We start from the raw sequence: 21,494 nt of genomic DNA on the forward strand, positions 1-21,494 counted from the left end.
GGTTTTCAAAATGTCTTAAATCAGCCAAAATAGTCCCGTTGGAGTCAAGCAAAAACTGACACCACCTAGTCCTAATGTGACCTCAGCTGGAGTCCGGTGGGCAGCTCTGCCCATCCATGCTTAAGAGAGAAGGGCTGAAATTCCAGCAGTTGCAAATGATATTCAGATAATCCAAGGAAAGGAGAGCTTGTTTTACAAGCATAAACTAAAAGGCCTTGGATTGCTTAGTCTAGCAAAAGGGTGACTGTCGGGGAATGTGATTCATATCATGTGCTTGGACTTGTTCCAAGCTGTGTGGATTCTGACCAGCAGGCCAGAACACACGTGCTCGTTGGTTAACAGGAAGGCTGAACAGATCAAAGTCACACTGGAGTCTCTCCAACAGTGGCCTGCTGATGTGCTTGCCTACCTAGCAAAGCCTTTAGTTCCTTAGAACTCATGAAAACATCACCTTTAAATCCCTTTGACAAATCCAGCTGAACTGGAGCCATGGCTTCAAAAGATACTGAGTTTAGAGAGGACTGAAACAGACTGACTGACAGGCACAGACATAATCAATAGCTTCTTAGGAAAGCAGCTATGGACACCTCATTAAAAATGTATAGTGACAGTAAACATATCTAAAACAAGGAAACAATGGGAAGACAGAGAGGTGAGGGAAAAACAAGAGATATTTGCATACATTGAATAAGCCAGGAGAGAAAACAGCTCATTTATGTCTTTGATCAGAAGGAGCAGTGTGTTACCTTTTGAGCTTCTCCTTTAAACAAATGTAGACTGCAAGTAGGAACCTCTACATAAAAGATAAATAATAAACAATAAACAGCATACTGCATTATTATTTTAGATAACAGCAATCACAGTTTAAGGAATTGCACTGTTAGAAAAAAAAAATCAGCAGTGTTGTTAGTGAATCTACAACACTGTTTGTCTACAATAAATGCTATATTTTAGCATTTACACACTTATTTTATGAAGTCTGGTTCACCAAGGTACCTAAAAAGAGAAAGAACTGGGTGTCTCTGAAGACCTCTACCCCTTAACTTTTTTAAGAATCTTACTTTGGGAATGGTTATTCAACAGGCATCAAAAATTGAGCTACAAGTCAGCTATCCAAGATACATGAATTGAACATGATTCTTACAGTGAAGTATATTCTCAAATCCTCTATTTTTTTTTTTTTAATCAATACCTTACCAACTGCAAGAAAGCATTTATTGAGAAACTGTAAAAGTAAGCACTGTAAGAAAGCACTTCCTTACTTTTTACACAAGCACTGTGAACAACACAATTTTCTGGTCCCCAGCATTGTAAAGTGTAGATCCCTCCCACACACATTCAGCATTTTAACATCCCACTGAAACTTTTCTATCTAGTTAAGGAGATGACTTGAAAGACTGAATGATCAAATAGATTTAAATAGCTGCTGTCATTCATGAGTTTACATAAGAAAATGTGGAGGTTTTCTCCCTTACGTGTCATGAGGGAATTTAACTATTTTTGCAGTCAGATTTATTTACAGAAAGCAAGAAAAAAGTTTAGGACTCTATAGAGTGTCAGACTTGAAGGACTTGTACTCAAGAATTAAAATTTATTTGAAATACTGAAACATTATTGTGTTGTGCTTAAGGATTTTAATCAGCAAGAGGCACTGGTGACACTTTCTGTGAGTGTGCAACTTAGCACTAGGTGTCAATTGCAACAGATGCCAGTAACATACAGGAAGATTTTCTCAGGGGGATGAGGGCAATGAGAAACGATAAAAGAAGACTTAGCGAGAAGTGGAGGGGGTCCTGTACCAGCTGCAAGAGGAGGATTTCCAGGTGGCTTCTACACAATTTCTGTGGAGCATGGCTTCTGAGACACATACAGCAAAGAACTGGAAGAAAAAAAGGGTGCAGGGGATCCCATGTCACTCATGGTCAAGTACAAGGAGGATTGTTTAATCACATCACTCAGCAGGGTGATATATGCTGCACTCCAGGTGGCTCAGAGACACCTTCCTCCAAACTGCTGAAGATGGCAGCTTCTCTGCCTTCCTGCTGCCAAAGGCAGTACATGCCAAATAAACTGAAACCCAGATGCTGGAACTCTCTATGGTCCTTTTCTTCTGGATTTCTATCAGTGAACACAAGCAAAACAGTGAACGTACCATGATCATCTGAAAAACATGTCCCTGTGAACAAACCATATGGAGATGCAGAATTGCAGTTTGACAGCTTTTGCAAAGGTGGGGACTTCTTTTCAACAGAAGTGTAACTCCTTAACAAGAAATAAAACAAAACAAAAAAGTAAAGGAGGAAAAAAATTAAAATAAAGTCCTCCAACAGTATATTCTAGACTGTTTTGCAGTCTAATTCTCCACAGAAAGCCTGTCTAATCTAGCAATTTCCTCACAGTGGCTCCAGACCAGTAACTGGAAATGATCAGGAAAACCAACAACTGCTATAAAGCCCCACTGAACTGGACCGCTGTTTAAGATCAGGTCTACCTAGCACCATAATTATGGAAGAGTTTTTTGGGTGAACAAAATGCATTTCAAAGAGAAAGATTTATTTAATACTTACAGTATTCTAGCACTTATGTGAAACATTAGAGACTGCACAGCAAAGCACAGTCTGGGCATATGGACTGAATGATTCAATATAATGAAATCCTTTCATTTCCAACATCTGTAACAATGTCTTCATTTCAGACATTTGTGACAATGATCTTTACTTGCTGTATTTTGGATTAGTTCTCCAACTGATATCCTTTCCAAGTATTAGCAGACAGAATAATAATAGCTCATCGTTGTAGATGGCAGAAGGCGTAAACAGTAGGAGACACTAATTATCACCCATTTGGTTTACAGCAGCAGAGACCACCATTAAAAGAAAAATTCCCAAGTAAAAGATAACTCTTCACTATCAAAGCTTCTTTTCCTACCAAAAAAAAAAAAAGTTTAGACTATGCCAAATTTTATTTTTATTTTTAATGAAGTATAGAGGCAGTCTGTAAAAATATTTTTTTATCCTCCAATTGCCAGATTACATTTGAAATTATGATCTGTAATCTGTGGAGAACAAAAGGAATTGTGGTCTGAAATGTACCAGCAGAAAACAAGCACAGGAAGAAGGAAAGAACTTACTCAGATGAAGTGTCTGCCTTTATGTTGGTAGCGACAAATCCAGAGTAAACAAGGACAAAAGGACAGATGGCACAAGCTTAAAATACTCATTATATCTCTGTCAAAACCCAATTTTTTGACATAGCCATGTTATCTTTTGCTTGGTGTGACAGTAGACTTTGTCGCCACAACTACAGTTTCTTATTTTCATTATTACATTATTACATTAATAATCTTCATTTTATGCTACAAATATTTGGGCCATTATTGCAGGTAAGACTTTCAAAAGTATAATAATTTGTGGCATCAAATCAATTCATACCAATTGAAGAAGTGATACATTCATCATAAGCATAAGATTCTCTATCTGTGTCATGCCTCCCAACTTTATCACTCTTTCTCTGACTGGACAATTTTTTGTCAAGGTTTTAGAAAAGGTAATAAAAAGATCATGTCATCCCTGAAATCTCCCTTAGAAAGACATGGTTTAGGGAATCTTCTCTCAAAAGGAGATGGGATTAAAGTTTAGGCTATAAGAATATACTAGAAATATTTTTAAATGGTTTGGATAGAATTGAACTTAAGTCATGTAATGCTGCTTTACTCTGGAGATCTTTCAATGCCAAATCTGCATCTTGAGGTAATCCTGCAATAATTCTGTTTTATCAGTTTCATCTACTTTAGATTTTCTATTTGTAATCCTGAAATTGACCAGAGGTGTTGGATATAAAGGCTTCATAGAAGCCATTTGGGAAAGGGTATGCATTAAAACCAAAATATTTTATCCCAAAGAAGATTTGACACTGATCCAACTGACCCGTCACAGCATAAACAAATTGCTGCTATATCACATCAGCTTCTGCAAGACAGACCTGTGTGATTTATTGGCTTGTGTGATCGTAATCTCATCCTCCAGGTTTTCAAGGCTAATGATTCTTCATCTACCTATTGTTGGAAGTTCCTAATAGCCTCGGCTATGTATCTGAAGTTTGATATATATCAAACTAACCCAATTTGATTTTTAATGCAGCACCCCAGCTCTGCTTTTCAACAGTATCTCACACCAAAATTTGGATGGAAGCTATTGAAAACTCCCTTCTGATGAGATTGCAGGAAGGAAAATTCTGGGGCACAGGGAGGCACACACACAGCAAAGCCACCTGAGGAGTGCAGCCTGGGTATCCTCAGGCTCTTTGTTCACTGCAGATACTTCTGCATAAAGCTTGTTCTAACACAACTTGCCATTTCTCAACGAGGTTGTAAGTCACAGATTGCTTGACAGTTTAAGAAAGCACTGCCACTGAAAGAAGGGATCCCCAGTATCTCCCACTCCCTGTGGCTCATTCCCACCTCTGCACTGCTTTTGTGGACACAGCTGCTTCCACAGCTCGGGGCTCGGTGGGCCAAGGCCTCAGGCCCTGTCTCAGCCTCCAGCCGGGCCTGCTCCCCAGCCTGGCTCCTGGTGTAACCACACAAACACGTTCGGCTTATACAGCAGTGAGAGAGCAGCTGGGGACTAGCGAGAGCTTATTTTGGCTTAAAGAGTTCCTCAAATTACAGACTTGTCTATCTGCCACATGCTGTGATGGCTATGAAGGCTGGTCAGATCCTGCAAAGACCCCCAGGAACATCAGAGGGACTTACCTTAGTGAGGTAAACAAATAACATCATGTCAGATTAAGCTCAATGTTGCTAGATAGCACAGGTGTGAAGGGAAACTTGGAATTATTTGGAATTCTTATTCAGTGAGGACACCTGTTTACCACTAGGGACAGCTCAGGCAAAATCCTTTCTTCAGTATGCAACTATATTCAGAACCAAACCCTGACCTTATATCGCCTAGGCATTGAGAAAAAACACACACAAAAAATTAGTACGTACCCATTATATTAAAATAAAACAGGTTGCAGCAGTACTTTCACCATCTGCCAACACAACACAGTACAAAACAGAGGTTGTGGGTATTGAGAGGAAGGCAACAGGACTAATGAGGAGTGCAGAAAACTCATGCATGAATAGATTGAAATGATTGGGAGAGTTCATTTCACAAGTCAGACATTTAAAAGAGAGCATGATAATAGTAGTTAAAGTAAGGAATGGTAAAGGCAAGATAGATAAAAAACTTTTGTTGAGACAGCTCTGTTCCCTGGTTCAACCCAAGACTATGGAGACATTCAGAAATTGTAAGGTAGCAAATTAAAAGCTGATAAAAACTAACACCTTCTAGCACAATATATATATATATATTATATATTATAGCACAATATATTATATATTATATATAGCACAAAAAGAAGACATGCTGCTGATGCAGGCTGTGGGGTGCATGAGATAATTTGAGGTTTCTTACCCTTCAGTGGAAGAATAATCTACTTAGCATGCAGAGTAAGGCAAAAACCCATGAAGTTACACAATGACTGCAGAGCAGCATTGACTGCCACCAGCTGCCCCCAGACACAAGCTTGCTATCTGTCCTGACTTGTAACCACCTACCTTCTGTCTACTTGAGGGGCTTGGCTTTTGACAAATAACAAGGCTTGCTTCTTCTGAATTCCATGAGAGATGACTATTCAAAGTCAAGTATATTCACATTATGGGGTTCAACGCATGCAGGCATGGAATCATGTAGAAGGGGATTTCCTAAGAAAGAATTGTCTACAAAGGGACTTTTGCTGCACACAGAGGAGATGCATCATCACAGAACATGTCTGTTCTGTTTCAGGACAGATAAAGTGCTATGTCTGAAGATACAGGCCAAGTTAATGTACCCAGCTCTGGGTATGGAGCTGAAGTGACAGCTCCCATTTTCCCACTGTTGGGCAAGCAGTGTAGACCAATACATGAAGTCATCAAAACATATCACCTTGGAAAACATGATCTAAGTCTGTATTTGTCATAATTAAATAAAGAAATCAGTGCATAAAGCACTTCTTGGCATGGACACCTCCCCCTACCCCACCAGACACATACACATTTCAGAGCAGACTGCTGACAAGTGACATTATCTTGTAGACAAATGACTTGTCGCACACAGCAACACTGGATGCAGCTGCACTTCACCCATGGGCTTGGGACAGAGACCTCACAGACTCATCACAGTGTGTGTCCATCCATGAGCCAGACTTTTCATGGTACACTACCCTGGGGATGGTCACTGGGATGGTGGACAGGGCAGTATGTGCACTGTTTGTCTGCCACTCCTGCCCTGCAGTACCTTTCCCCTTTGAGAGAAAGGAAAATGGCAATCTCTATAATTTTAGTCATGAATTTACCACTCTATTTTGAGGGGTGGAAGTGAGACCCAGAGAAGCAGTAGGAGAAACAGTAAATCTATATTGGTTTCTCCTGCTTTAAGGTTCAGTCCTATCAGCACGGCCCACTTGTTCTCTAAAACCCTTTTCCTCTTTGATGACCCGGCTCTAACAGGACAGATATTCTGCTCTCCCTCAGTCCCCTCCACTCATATGTCCTGCAGCCACAGAGCCCTCTGCCTCATACAGAAATCACTGATCACAGGACCAGTTAGGTTGGAAAAGGTCCCTGCAACCTCATTGAGTCCAGCCTATGACTAAACACCACCTTGTCAACTAGCCATGTCACTGAGTGCCATGTCCAGTCTTCCCTTAAATACCTCCAGGGACAGGGACTCTGCAGTCTCCAGACAGCCCGTTCCAATGTCTAATTACCCATTCTGTGAAGAAATTCCTCTTAAATGTCCAACATGAACCTTCCCTGATACAGCTTGAAGACATTTCCTCTTGTCCTGTCACTAATTGTCTGGGACAAGAAGCCAACCCCTACCTGGCTGCAACCTCCTTTCAGACAGTAGTAGGGAGCAATAAGATCACCCTTGACCCTCCTCTTCTGCAGGCTAAACTACCCCAGCTGCCTCAGCCTCATAAGATTTGTGCAATCAGACTTATGGCAGCAGCTCCATTGCTTCATTACGGAATTACATTCTGCTGTCTATGCAACATGGCCTTTCATACATGGCGATCTTCTCTCTTCTTTAGACCAGTTTTCATCTTAAATAATGTTTGGGGTTTTTTTCTGTTACATTTCTCTGATGCTTTGGAATAGGAAGGTGTAGAGTTAGTCTAGTTATGGTCAATTTTTATCTTCCTGTGTTATAATTTTGAATGCATACTTTCTGACTTCTACCTTCTATCCTCCATGTCTGCAAGGAACAGACCAGCATGTCATATATATGACATGCAAGGTGGACCCATGCTCTTATAAGTACTTAAGCATTTTTAACACAGCTTCAGTAGGATTGAAAACACTTGAGGATCTGGACTTAGTTATTAACACAGTCTCAGCCAGATCATGTTACTTTAGTTTAGTAGCAGCTTGTTAACATTCTGTGAGAGCAAAAGACAAGATGATAATTTTTAGCGAAGTCTTTGCAATTTGATGCAGAGCACAGCAACTGTCCATAGAAGGTTAGAGGCTCTCTATTAGTTGGAGAGCTCACCAAATATTTTTTTGCTATCAGGGTAAAAAATTCTATTAAATGAAACAGAAAACAATCTAAATTGATGAGGATAATCAATTTTTCTACAGAGATCTGTGGAGCTATTTGCATAGACCAGGCACCTGCCTGAAGGTCTGCAGATGACTGTGGAAGAGTACATTCTTGGGATTTTATGATGCCAAAGCTCTGCCACGCTAGGTACCAATATTGTCGTTACAGCATTTGGTGAATGGCAAATGCTTCTAAATTATCCTCTCCCATGAGTGTTGGAACTTAATCTCAGGATGATGTTTTGATAAAACAATCTTGTGTTCACAGACTAGTAAGGGGAAGAGTTATACCTAGACTGCCAGTGTGTTTGGTACACAAGCTGATAGAAGAACTGTAGAATTGGCACCCTGAAGTTGTCAGACCTCACACTTGTGACAGAAGTTACAGCTCACTTGGTACTAATGGTGCCTGTGCCAAGGACTGTTAAAGTGTCTTGAGTTCGTGGAAACGTTGGCAGTAGCACTGAACAGTATCTTTGTATTTACAGCAGTACTAAATCCAAGTGACCTATTCAGAAATGTAGAGGTCATCACATTCATTTTGTAACAGCTTTTGTTAAGTGATATTAGCTATAAAGAAGTGCTCAAAATTGATGTTATTTTAGGCAAGTTTCTCTCTGAGGAAAGCTGAAGACCATTTTGGCTCCTAATCTCAATGTATGTCCTGTCATTTTTTTTGAAGGAGAGCTACAATAATCCAGTGAAGTCAAGCAGAAAATACGGGACATAAGTGAGAAAGATAAAAAGAAATCCACTATTTCTCCACATGGCTCAAATAAACTGAAACTGTTAGGCAGTTGGGAAAAAAAAAGGTTGTGTGTTTTGTCAGCTGAAGAACAAGTTTCAGGGTTTACCAAGAGAATCAAAGCGGAGACAAACTGCCTAACTTTGCAATGTCAACACAACTTACATTCAATAATTAAGTGTGAGACTGACCTAATGAGACAGGCAATAACCATATTTCAGGTTCAGTGGTTCTCAATAACCGCACTGGAAGAACACAGCCGAGACTGGAGACAAGAAGGTTATTTTTAGAAGCACTAATACTAGGGCAGTGATTAGAAATAAGATCTTTTTCTCAGGTGATAAATGTTTTAACCATGAAGTGCAATTCCCAGTGTTTTGAGTCACGACTCTGTGACAGGAGTCAGGATCAAAATTTTATATAGGGACATATCTCTGCTAAGCAAAAAGCAAAGATTAACTGCTTTCCTGCTTGAGGGAAGAAAAAAAGGATATTTACCATGAGACTTTCCATATTTTCTACAATATAATTAAGAATCCTCTGTCTGCTCCTTTGGATAGGGAAAAAAGAAAAAAGAGGAAGTTTTTGGTCTCACTGAAGACTTTGGAAAAAAAAAAGCCAATGTAATGATCCATATTTTTGATGAGACATTAAAACTGTCTAAATGTGTGTATATCCTTGATTTATTGAACTTAAGATGAGATTCAAACTAATCCATTCAAGTTTTGTGAACTGCTGTTTATATGCATTCATCAGTAGAAACATTAATGGCAACTAGAACTACTAAAAATTGGGTATTGCAATGGCACTACATCTAAAAAATTAATTCTGTTGACCCAAATAACTGTAAAATAACTCCATGTTTTCAGTAGTACCCAGTGAGATACAAAAAAGCATTCCTGCTGGTATGCTAAACTGCTCTATGATCAATAAAACTGTATGATAACATGAGACTGGATAAATAAAACTGTCCCTATAATTAATGTATTCTCTTCTCCCAGAGTATTGTACTGCTCTTCTCTACCTCTGAACTACTATGCCCCCCCTGCACCACTGTGGCCATCTCACATTTTTATCATCTGCTATTTTGTTCTGCCTTCTCCCTTGTGGTTGTTTTGTAGTGAGTCAGGGACACAGGAGGAGGGAAACAGTGCTGTGGTTTTATCAAATGGCTACAACTGGGGGAAAAAACCCAAACCCACTAACCAAAACAAACATCTTAGCTCTTATCGGTGACCCATTGTGAGAGCAATAGAGAGGAAGGAGACCTTGAGCTATTAACAATGTGGTAATTCTCTACATCTACTTGTTCCAGCTGTGCAGCTCATCAAGATCCAAAGCACTTTTGATACAAAATCCTAGGTCTGACAAGAACGCAAACTGTGCAAAATTACATTTGCTAACCAAAATATTCATGTGTCTTTCCTTCCCTCTTGCTTTTCTACTGAAACTCCTTTGCCAGTCATGTTTTCATTTTTTCATGTTTTCCTGCGAGCGAGTAAGTGCATGAACATGCCCTGGTACTTGGCACATCCACTCCTGATAACAGTGCCCTTTAATTACATTTTACTTTTGGACTTTTGAACAACAGAATTCATTGAAAATTCACAGATTATCAGAGCATGTCATCTTCAAAACAGCTGATTTCCTGTGCCCATTTAACCATGTAAAATGAAATACTTCAACAGAGATCGTTGGTATTCATGGATGGAATAGCCCTGCTCAGCAGTAATCTCAACACTTCTAGTAAATCTTACTGCATATAAATTGCCCTAATTCTCAGTGCAAGTTGTGTTATGATACTGATTTTCATTGTTTTGACCTGTTGTGGAGCAATGATAGCTGATGACTGGTTACAGCATGCAGTAGCCTTGCAGAAAGGAATATGTGGAGAGAATGTCCTTACAAATAAGATTTGTTTTGGTTTTATCTTCTCAAGAAAACCAGGGTTTATTTTCCTTCCATGCAAAGACAATGCCCCTCTCCATAAGGAAAAGTCTGGTTGCTCCCTGGGGCTGGGATGGTGGGCAAAAGGTGGCTCCCTGAGCTGGGTGGGTGGCAGGGCAGGGCCTTGTCAGCCAGGGCTGTCCCATAGCCACAGGAGCAGGGCAGCCAGGGACAGACAGCCCTGCACATCAGGCACCTTCCTGAGGATGGGGTGAGGCTGGGATGGAGCTTCAGCCCTGGCTCGGTGTGCACCAAGCAGCATCTGTCAGGGTAGAAATCTTTGCAGAAGGGTGGTGAGTCAAAGCTAAAGTACAGCAGCACCAGGTTTTCCAAACTTTCACAACTGTGAATTCTTGTGATTTCAAGAACATCCCAGAATAAATACATTTAACTCCATTCAATGCAGTTACTTTGAAAACTCCCTTATATATATCTAAATAAGTGATCCTGCATATGACATGAAAGTGTTTACTAACCTTTGAACCAAAAGCCAGTAAAGAGCTACAAATACAGTTAATTTGCTACTGCAAGTAGTTTGTCAATTGCTAGGAGGTCTTCAAAGTTTAAAGAGAGATATTTAAAGGCATTTAAACAGATTCATAATTGCTGGGACTATTCTGAAAGTCCTGGACATGGTGAAAATGAACACATTGTCTACTTAGTTTTACAGAGTGTAAGACACCTGATTTCACTTCTTTCTTTTCTGTGCATTAATCTTTATAATTATGGTATCACAGAAAGAGATTTTGTGGGGAGCGGAGGTGGAGAGAGATGCTATTGTGAAAAGATTTTTATCTGGCCAGCTGAGAGCAAGGGTAGGGAAACAGAGAAGTTTCTGTCAGAGAGATTTCAGACAGTAAGGACACACTGAATGGATGACAAAAAAATGTAACTTTAAAGGATAGAAAATATTTAAGTATTGTACATTAGACACTATATTATGTAGCTCCTTTAGCCAGTGGATTGAAGAAAAAAAAAACCAAACAAATAAAAACTTTGTGTTTTTCTTCTGAATCACTGTATTGCTGAGTGCAAATGGTGATCCACTCCTCCTACAGGAGTGGCAGTCAGTGGTGATGTATGTAACTGTGCATATAGTGTGTACTCAGGTGCATAAACAATCCCTGTCTCCTCTCCAGTGGCACATTCTCTCCAGATTTTTCTATTCTGCTGTGTGTGCAGCTTGGCAGTTGTTGTACATGTTCTAAAGAGAAAAAGATTTGAACTAAACCATGGCAGACCAGATACTGATTTGCTTCAGTGTTGAGCAAACACATGTTTCTTCATCACTTACTTAGGGAATGCGTGAATGAATCTTCATGCTTCTCTCTGTTTGAAGATGTGCTTTGGTTTGCTGAAAGAGAGCAGAAGTTTGTCCTAGATCTTTAGCAATTTATTAAGTTCAACATCTAAGTGATTTACTACATATACCAAATTCAAAGCAGTTTAGTGTCTGGTTGAAGGCATCTAAATGAAGCACCTCCACTGAAAGCTTAGCTCCCCATGGTCCTTGTAGGGAAAGTGGAGGGAGACAGCCCTCTAGAGGTGTCTGTTTTGCCCTATTGAGATATTAATTCCTTTCTGGAGATATCATTATGGGAAACATCAAGAATCTGCATTGTCATTTAAGTATTTCAGTAAAGTAAAATAAGATGTCAGGAACTTTTCCCAAACAGAAGTTCCCTCCCTGAGATTTCTGTTATCCAAGACTTTGAACTATTGTTCCCAGATGTTCTTAGTCACTGCCCAGGCTCCTTTCAGAATTTAGTGCAGGTGGAGGACATAGACACACCTTCCCTAACATCCCATCATCGCCTGCACCTCAAGGACTCCTGAAGTGAGCACAAGGAAGAAGCTTTTATGCCCAGGTCAGGGTGATGTATGAACAAAGCAACCAAGGCTCTTTGCAAGCTTTTCCAGGACAAGGGGAGGGGACAGTGATATTAAAAGGTATATTGTTCTGGAAAGCTTTTGTGTATTCCATACTCTCTGTGAGCAGATCTTCAAAGGCTCGCAGTTGATGATGAAATACCTGAACTTCTACCAAAACCTAACTTAGAGTTAGAAGCTCGATTGCCTCTGTATGTCATAGCCTAATGACACTATGTTCAGAGACATGAAAAGCTTATTGTCTATTTATGAAAGGCCATGTTTATAGGCTTGTAAATAATGCAGATAAATTTTATTTAATAGCAACAATAAATTTTAGTTCTGCTTCCTGTATTAACAGTAAATGGCTGATGTTTGGTATTGCTTGTGCAAACAGTGGTTCCCACAGAATAAGAGATCCTAAAAGGCCAAATTAAATTAATTCAAGGTTCATCTTGCCCTAAGGGAGTCGTACAAGATGGCAATACTGTGAACCCCAGAGAGACTGAAAAGAATGAGAAATAATGCTACTTGTAAATCATACCTCAAAACTGTTTAAGTTTTCTCCTTCTGTATCAACCTGACTTAAAAGTCCAAATGATTTTTACTGTGAGTTAGGCTGCATAGTCCATATGGCATCACGAAAAATATAACCTGTAGTCTTAAAGCTTTGATAAAGTAATAAAAGCCCTAAAGAATTTGAGCACAAAACATTGCCACAGAGTTGCTTGGTCTGGGAAGGAAGCAGTGATTTGGGGTGTTGCCATGGTCTGACTGTACATGAGTGCTTGCTTCAGTGCCAAGTACTGCAGAAGAGTGCTGGGCACTGATGAAGCTCTGAGCCAAGTTCACGGAAAACATTCCACTGTCTTCAGGGAAAACTGGACAGAGGCCTTGATTCTTTGATAAGAGGATGGTCTTTCTCACCCATGGTAAAAAGGCAGGCTGAGTTGTAGTCAACTCGATTATGTTTTTCCCTTTTGTGGTTTTTCACTTTGTAGATGCCCTCGCAAGCTTTTATCTATTCTAGGAGTCCCATGAGACAAGAACATTCATGCTGATTTCATGGAATGGACTGAGTAGTTTCAAGAGGGTTTCTGAGAAACACTTTATGCCTCTGGCTAAAATCTGAAGTACAAATCTACAAGAGAATAGGGAATTAGGCTAAGAAAAACACGTAAAAAGAAAAGAAAAGAATTATACAAGAGATGAAAACATGGCAAGAGCAACAAAAACACATTTATCTCTGAAGCCATGAGCTATTACATTTTATTCTCTGTAAAGGGAATAAAAATTTAGAATTCTACTTAGGTAACTACAATTGAAAATCATGGAGGTAAGGGATTGAAAACAGATACTGATGCATCTAAATATTCACTTTTCAAGTGAATATTCCCTTTCTAAGGGATTAGAAAGTTCATCCTGTAATGCTCTTGGAAAACTTCTTACCTAAAGTTACCATCATTTTAAGAGGAACCTCTTTACATGGTTCTTACTTGAGAAAAAAAACCCATACAGAGAAAGCTTAAACAAAACTAGAAAAGAAGAGCAAAGGATAGACCCTGATTTTTATCTAACAGTTCTTTTCTGAAGGTCTCCATTACAGCAACATCTGAGCATTCATGCATGGCAGTCAGACCTTCAAAATATCCATAGAAGATGATAGAGTTTCTCTTATTTACTCTTAGAGGATATTATTGTTTCCAATCACAAATTGTTTCAGACAGGAATTTAGCCTCTTCTGCATGTGTTCTTTTTTCTACTTTCCACTGTGGACTGTATTAGTATCTGGAGAGCACACTGGAAGCAAAAGTAGTAAGATAAAAAGGAATGGTGTTTATTTTTCTTGGATTAGATCGAAGAATTGGGTAGACAAAGAACCTGTTGTTCCATTTTTGGGTGAGATTAACTGCTACATAACATGAAAGCTTGCACAGTGGCCTAGAAAACTGCTATCAGACTAAAAAGATAATAAAATGTTTTGGACAGAAATACAAACAATGGTGAATAATGAATATTTAGCGATCTATAATTCTGACAAAGGTTTTTCTTTGAGGTTATGTGTTAGAAATACATGCACATACACATGCTCAAAATACTGCAGTACTCAGCATGATTTATGTACTTGATAAAATGCCTCATAGTAGCCCAAAAATAGAGTTGCACCAGGTGCACAAAAAACAGACATGCTACTTTTAAAAAACTCAAGTAAGCCAACTGGAGTGGGAGCCAATGAGAGCAGATGATCGACATATTTATTTTGAAAGCAGCCAGAATGCCTCAACCTTCTTCAGTCACAACTATCTAAACTAACTCATGGCAGTCCCAGATTCAGCTAATCCCCGTTATGACTCTGTTATCAGGTGAGAGTAAGAGTAATTCTTTTACTCAGACCAACTTTCTTATTTCTCATGCCTCTTACGATTGTTTGCTTTTACTGTCCATGGTCAGATAAACCCGAGGCTTCTTGAAGTCATGACCTAAGTTCCTATAATTTGATGTCCAAATAAAAACACAGAGAAGTAGACAAATACAGCTCCAAATTCCAGGAATAGAGGGAAATAAGCCAGTGACACTAAGAAGTGAGTCAATACAAAGGTAAGGGTAATACATAACTGCTCTGGTAGGGCTGAAAGACAGGAATTACTCCTCCTGCCAATACTGAATTGTCTTTGAATGAGGTAGACTATACTGTGAATTAGAACTGGACATTCCTTCTCACTAACTTTTCCTAAGCAAGGGAAAATATCTTTGAATATTGGTATTAAAATTTTAGATTTTAATTTAAATATTTAAGAAGTGGAAAGATAGAGTAATTTTAACTTATCAGCAAGATATGAATATGTTCTAAAGAAATAATCTGGGCAGTAAAATTAAAAATAAAATGACATAGAATTATAGAATCCTAGAATCCTAGAATCCTAGAATCCTAGAATCCTAGAATCCTAGAATCCTAGAATATAGAATGGTTTGAGTTGGAAGGGGCCTTAAAGACCATTTAGTTCCAACCTCCCTGCCACAGGCATGACACCTTTCATATGACCAGGCTACTCAGAGCACCATGCAGCCTGGCTTTGAACACTGCCAGGAATGGGGAGACCACAACCTCTCTGAGCAACCTGTTCCAGTGCCTCACTGCCCTTATATAAAGAATTTCTCCATAATGTCTAATCTAAACTTACTGTCCTTCATTTTAAGGCCATCATCCATATGATGTCTAAGTATGGGCAATGGTAGAAAGGAGGGGAACAGAATAAGCACGGATCTGGTGATAAATAGCAGTTTTCCAGAATGTAATTCTAGTATCAGACTAACTAAGATTCAGCCAAGTAGAAATTCTACTGATACAAAGCTATCATTACTAGAAGTTTGAAGGGAGAAAGTAAATGTCCTATCTGATAGCTGTAAGGACAATGTACTATTTGGTCAAATTGATGTCTTGAATTTAAGGATTTATATTCAGAATTTATGGATGGTGAAAGCAATTCTTGAAAAACTAGATGTGTGGAGGTACTTTGTAGTGAAGACATATTAGTACAGGATCAGAGAGAAGAGTCAGATAGAAAGAAAAAATACCAGAACAAGAAAAACAAATCTGGACTTGACAGAGGAAAAGCAGAGATCAAAGGTTTTATGTGAGCAGAGAAAAAAGTTGGGTGAGTGTGACAGGTAGGTGAAGTACAGGAATCAGGCAGCAGAGGAGGCAGCTTCACAGAAATACCTTAACCATGACACAGTGATTTTACCTTGAGAGTAGGTTGGTGGGTGTAGGGAGAGAAGGTTAGGAAACCAGAAAGAAATCAGAAGCGCAAAGCAGATACAAGGAGACTGGCAGTGCACAAAGTGAACATTGTAGACTTCAAAAGCAAGGTGTTGGTGTGGATTTCAGTGGATGTGTTGTGTTTGCTAGGAGAAAGGTATCAAAATGGAGGCCCATTTAACAATGTAGATCTCTCCTGGAACTGTGGTAGTGTACTTCTGTTGATTAGCATTTTAATGACTCATAATAAAATATAATATGCGGATGTAATCTGTGCACAAATGCTTGAGGAAATGAAAGACTGACTAACAACCATTGCATAATTTCAACATGGAGAAGTTATTACCCAATTCAGATGTCAAAACCATGCAAATAGAAGTGCCTTGGTCCTACTAGGTTAATGTTCAATTTGTTTTATTACCATTTCAAACATAAAGGAACACAGGCAATAATATTTCTGATTTGGATATTTAACCTTTATTCCAGTAATTTCTCTTCTGGATGAAATGAAGCCTAGAGCTAAAGCAATCTAATTGAGAACAAGGTTCGTCACCTAAGTTCCGTGATTATGCAAGCATCTTCACATAATAAATCTGGCAAAACTTTCCCTTAAATCAATATTGCCAGGACAAAAAGGTCTGTGGTCTGTGGTAGACCTTCAATTCCTAATTTACTGAGCATAGCCATTCTCAAGTCCTGAGTTCCCCTAGGACAACAGAAAGCAAAGCTGAGATCCACCATTTCTTCAGTAAAAGCCAGTGAATTTATTGAAACCCAAGCTATATCTGACCATAGCAACAGGACCCCTAGCTAAAGGTATTTCATGTCAGCTCCTAGGAAGAGCAAAAACACTCTGATTTTTAAAAAAGGAATTTTTAAAATGATCCTTTTCCCACCCCTCAAAATATTTGATTTGCATTCTTCATCAGAGTAGAAATGGATTTTGAAATCAGTTTTCCATAGAGTTGGCAAAGGTTGTGTCTCAAATGACTTTCCTTGCAGAATGGTATTTAATGTTCCCATGAACAGCATGAAGAGAAGGAAATACAAAGTATCAAATCAGGGAAGACATAGTTGTGTAAATAGGGAATTTAAGACAAGGAACCATTAAGCACACTCCTATTAGTTCAGCAGTGAGTCCTTTTCAAGGACAAGGGAAAAACAAAATGTACAATGCAGCTCCATGGCAGTAGGTTTAACATTTTAATAGCTGGCATGCTGCCTGTATCTGATGCACTTGTTCAAATAGGCAGATGCTGGATTGGATAAATGGAAGGGCATGTAAGGACAGGGAGTCTAGCTCCTTGCTGCATTTATTATCACAATAACTCACCGACTACAGAACGTGGGAAGAAAGTTCCCTGGATGCTAAGAGAGGCTTTACACTGACAACCTGAGCTGGAGCCTGGTGCTGTGATTAATGGACACTAGAGTCACAGAACAACTGAAGCTATTCCAAATCCACCTCAACCACTGCTTGCAACACTTACTGGTAGAAAAGACTTTCCCCCTACCATCAATTCAAATGTGATTTATATTCTCACACAGGTAATATTTTACTACCAAATTCTTTGCTAAGAGGTATTTTTATTCTGCACACTATTATTTTTATATAAAAGCCAATTGCCTTTTTTTTTTTTTTAAACTGGTTATGATGGATGGCATGGCTCGCTAGAGACACCAGATCATCATATTACCCTATACCATCCAGCTGGTAAAGCCTGGTAATGAGTAAACTGATGACAAGACAGCTCACAATTTTAGAGCAGAAAGATGTCAGGTTTTCCACCTTTTTAATTACATTTTAGCACTGGCATTAATTTTTGTATTACCCGAGCCACTAGGGGTATGATTTTACTTTAAAAAATGGAAGACTCTCTATTTCTTTGGATATGATCCTTCACATAATTTTGAGTGCATTTGAAAAGAAAAGGCTAATTTTTAACCAGCGTGCATTCTTCTAGTCTTTGATGGTATCCCACACGTTTTATGTCCCTATGATGTTCTCGTTACTAAAAAATATCACAAGATGAAAGCGCTGCCCGTATCACCTGGTTTCTAAGGAACGGCGCTGTGATTCACAGAGCTGCAGAGCACCTGCTTGCGCTGGGGTGAATTGCAGGCACCGAGGGGGCGACACCAGTGGCACGGGTACTCCAAGCAGCTTCTTGGGAAGTACATCCTCCAGGATCTGCTGCTGCCACGACCAACGTCACAGGTGTCCGTGAGTCAGCACTGCAGTCCGTCCTGTTTAACGCAGAGACTGAACCAAAAACTTCCGCAAGAAAACAGCGCAGCGGCTGTGATGCGCACAGGGATGCTCCCGCCGGCTGGCGACATGAATTAAAAAGGAAAGAAAATGTTGATTGGCCCGTGCAGTCCTGGATTTTGGTGGGGTTGGGTTGTTGTTTCTTTTTTTTTTTTTTTTTCGTTGAGTAATGACTGCTCTCTGCTACTTGATAGCCAAGGCTGGCAGCGCTATGGCAACCGGGCTGCGGGAAGGGCGGAGGGGAAAAGTCGCTTAGCAACTGGAAGCTTTAGGCAGGCAAGGCTGGTTTAAAGCACGGCAGTTTAAAAAAAAAAAAAAAAAAAGCAACAAAAAAAAAAAAACAACAAAAATCCTCTTCTCAAAACAAACCCACAGTTGCGACTAGAGATGACTAAAATATAGATTTGAGGAGTTAAGAATTTAGAAGAAAATAAAAGAAAAAATGCATGACAAAGCCAATAAAAAAAGAGATAACAGATTGGAGGGGTGGCGGGGGGAGAAGTAGAGATCTTTCACACTGATCATCCTAGATACAAGCTTCATCAATGCAAACAACAGCCCTAAACCAGCATAGGGTATCCCCTTTATACTCTTCCGCAAAGCAGAACTCACGGCATCACCTCCCTGGCCCCCCAGGCTCTGGCCGAGCATGCAGAGGGGCTGGGTGCATCCCTGAACCCCTGCACAGCAGCCGGGCACGGCTCCCGTGGACTCCTGGCACACCCAGCCCACTGCCAGTGGGGCCAGCGCTACTCGGGGAGGTGGAGGGAGCAGCAGGGAGTAGTCTTACCCTCTCTGGTTATTATTTATAGGCTTCCTCTGGCATGATAAGGGCTCTACGGTCGAGGAAAAAAAAAAAATAAATAAGTAATATGAAAGGTTATCCAATGCACCAATTCAGATTTTTAGTAATAATTTTTCCGAGATGTTTTTCCAGTGCTCCAGGCACACTGGCACTTCATTAATAATGCAGTAAAATCCCAGCAACATTACATTAATCACTCCAGTGGGAACCCAGCCAGTCAGGCACCTCTTTTTCAGCCCTCCATCCTCAGCCTTCTCCAAGCACTGTCTCAAACAGAAGTCTTTCACTGCATGCTTGGAAAGTTGCCCATTTTGAGCTATTTTGGACTAACAAAGGGACAATTTCATCCAAAGACACAGAAACCCCACAGAGCTACTGCCCTCCCCCTCTCCAGTGCAATGGGGGTTGGGTGTTTCTGCTGACCATCACCCAGGCAGGAAAACGTGAAAGGAGAGACTGCCTTGGTCTAACCTTCCACTTTAAAGTCTACCTGGAGGCCAAAGGGAAGCTAACTCACATCCACAGGTATGCAGAACCACAGACTCCTCGTGGAGCATGGGGGCCCAGCAGCTGAGCTGCAACATTTGGTGCTGTTTTGTTACTGCAGAGAAATCAGTTTACCACTGGGAAAGCCTGATCAGGCAAAAAATCAAAATAGACGCTGGGAATGTGTCAGTCCGGTCAAATATCAGCGCAGTCAAGCCACAGGCAGGTTGGCAGGCAGATCTGGATGGCAGAGGTTTTTTCCCAGCCAAGCAAGCCAACCAGCAGGCAACACGAAGGCTCTGCCCGAGCTCCTGGCCATCCTGTGCCTGGCCTTTCCCTGCAGCCTGTCCACTCCTGGCTGTCCGTCTGCTCCCTGGGCCCTGCGGCTGCTGATGGCCAGCAGCTCTCCGGCTGCAGCCTCGCCACCTCCCGGCCTCCAGGGCTCCTGAACCTGTGTGTTTAGGGCTTATAACGCTACAGCGTTTTTGTGCTCACGTTTACCGGCTGCATTGTCTCCCCGGCAGATAATGCTGACTAAATTGATACTTTACAAAGGCACAAAGGAGTCAGCTTGTGACTGATACACAATACTGGTTAACAAGACACATACAATGGTGGTATTAGTGGGAGGAAAGAAAAGCTCAACTTTCTGTCAGTCATAGGTTCATTAGAAAGTAAAGAGTTGCTAGCATGCAGAAAAGCTCTTTACGTGCATGAAAATGGTACCAGTTTTGAAAAAGGGAAGTAAAGGAAAAATTAATCTTGCTTTAATGCTGGTGGTAGAACTAACTCAAACTGTCTTCCCTCGAGAAGAAGGGAACTTTCTTAATCAATAGAATTATGAATTCTATTAATTCTTAATTCTATTAATTCTTAATTCTATTAAGAATTAATAAATTAACCTTTCTTAATAGAATTCTGAAATGGGTACACTAAAATAACAAGATTAGTGAAAATCCCCTTATTTTTTTCTTTTCTTGCATACACTTTGCCCAGAGATGGATACTGCCAACCTGAAGTTTCCTGAGGACTGTCATAGATTATTGTAACACTAATGACCAACAAAAAGTTCTAGATTTACAAGAAATAAATAATGTTAAAAGTACATTATCTGTTCCTTTTGTTTCTTCTAATGTTTTTTTTTAAAGGTCAGGGAGCTCTTGCAGCCAGGGGATATGAGAAGAAAGTATATAAAATGCTTTAAATCCTCCAGTCACACATGAGAAAAGAGGCTTCAAATTTTTCATTAAGAAAAAATAAATTCAATGATTCTTGGGTTTAAAAATCCAAGAGACATTCCAGCATGCCCTAGCAGCTAGGTGTTGATTTCATTTTTTTCCTTCCAACAGCTTCCAACAGATGAGCTGTCAGAGTCTCCAGCACAGCCTGGGAATCCTGCTCCGTCATTGCTGTACAAGTTGTACAAACTTTATTGCAATTCTGTTTCTCTTGGAGCAGAAATGGCAAAATGTAATCCACCTCCTCTCATGATCTTACAAACCAAATAGATGTTAATTTTAACCAGACTATGGAAGAAGGTACTATGCTCAGCACAGGACAGAAGATTCCTGATAAAACAGTGAATGCGTAGATATCCCTCATCTCTTTGAACTCTCGCTCAGACTTCCAATTGAAAAAAGTCCCAAAGGTAGAAAAGTTCTACCTTAAAAACGTGTAAGACACATGAATATTGTGAAGTGCACAGGCACTGTCATCTACTGGCCTGCTGGCTGCCAGTGACACAAATGAGACACTGGATTCAGCTGCACAAGCTGCAAGTGTTAGGTTTGCCTTGCTTTGCCATAAACAGCAGCAAATGATCTATGTGTTGGTAAGGACAAAATAATTATTTTTCTGTTAAATGGTAACTTTTGGCCAAAGATAGTGGTATGATCTAATTTTAACATAATGCTACAGTTTGTTTGTTGTATCAATATCCTTAATTATATAAGCCCTTGGAAGACAAATGAAAACAAAAAC

General features: G+C 39.9%; 2 long non-coding RNA genes across 2 annotated transcripts in view; one reads left to right on the plus strand and one right to left on the minus strand.

Annotated features, from left to right (window-relative positions):
• Positions 1 to 1,569: 1,569 nt before the first annotated feature.
• On the minus strand, positions 1,570 to 4,524 carry LOC147654101 (uncharacterized). Its single transcript, XR_015284449.1, has 2 exons — positions 4,460 to 4,524; positions 1,570 to 1,879 (listed from the first exon to the last, which is right to left on the minus strand). It is a non-coding gene; the product is annotated as an uncharacterized LOC147654101 (long non-coding RNA).
• Positions 4,525 to 4,672: 148 nt separating this feature from the next.
• LOC147654102 (uncharacterized) overlaps positions 4,673 to 21,494 on the plus strand; it is a 42,446-nt gene continuing 25,624 nt past the window's right edge. Inside the window, exon 1 of the long non-coding RNA XR_015284448.1 lies at positions 4,673 to 4,762. This is a non-coding gene — a long non-coding RNA (uncharacterized LOC147654102). The remainder of the gene's footprint in view (positions 4,763 to 21,494) is intronic.

The sequence above is a fragment of the Cyanistes caeruleus genome, chromosome 3 (assembly GCF_971803275.1).
Source record: "Cyanistes caeruleus chromosome 3, bCyaCae1.hap1.1, whole genome shotgun sequence".
NCBI classification, from domain to species: domain Eukaryota; kingdom Metazoa; phylum Chordata; class Aves; order Passeriformes; family Paridae; genus Cyanistes; species Cyanistes caeruleus.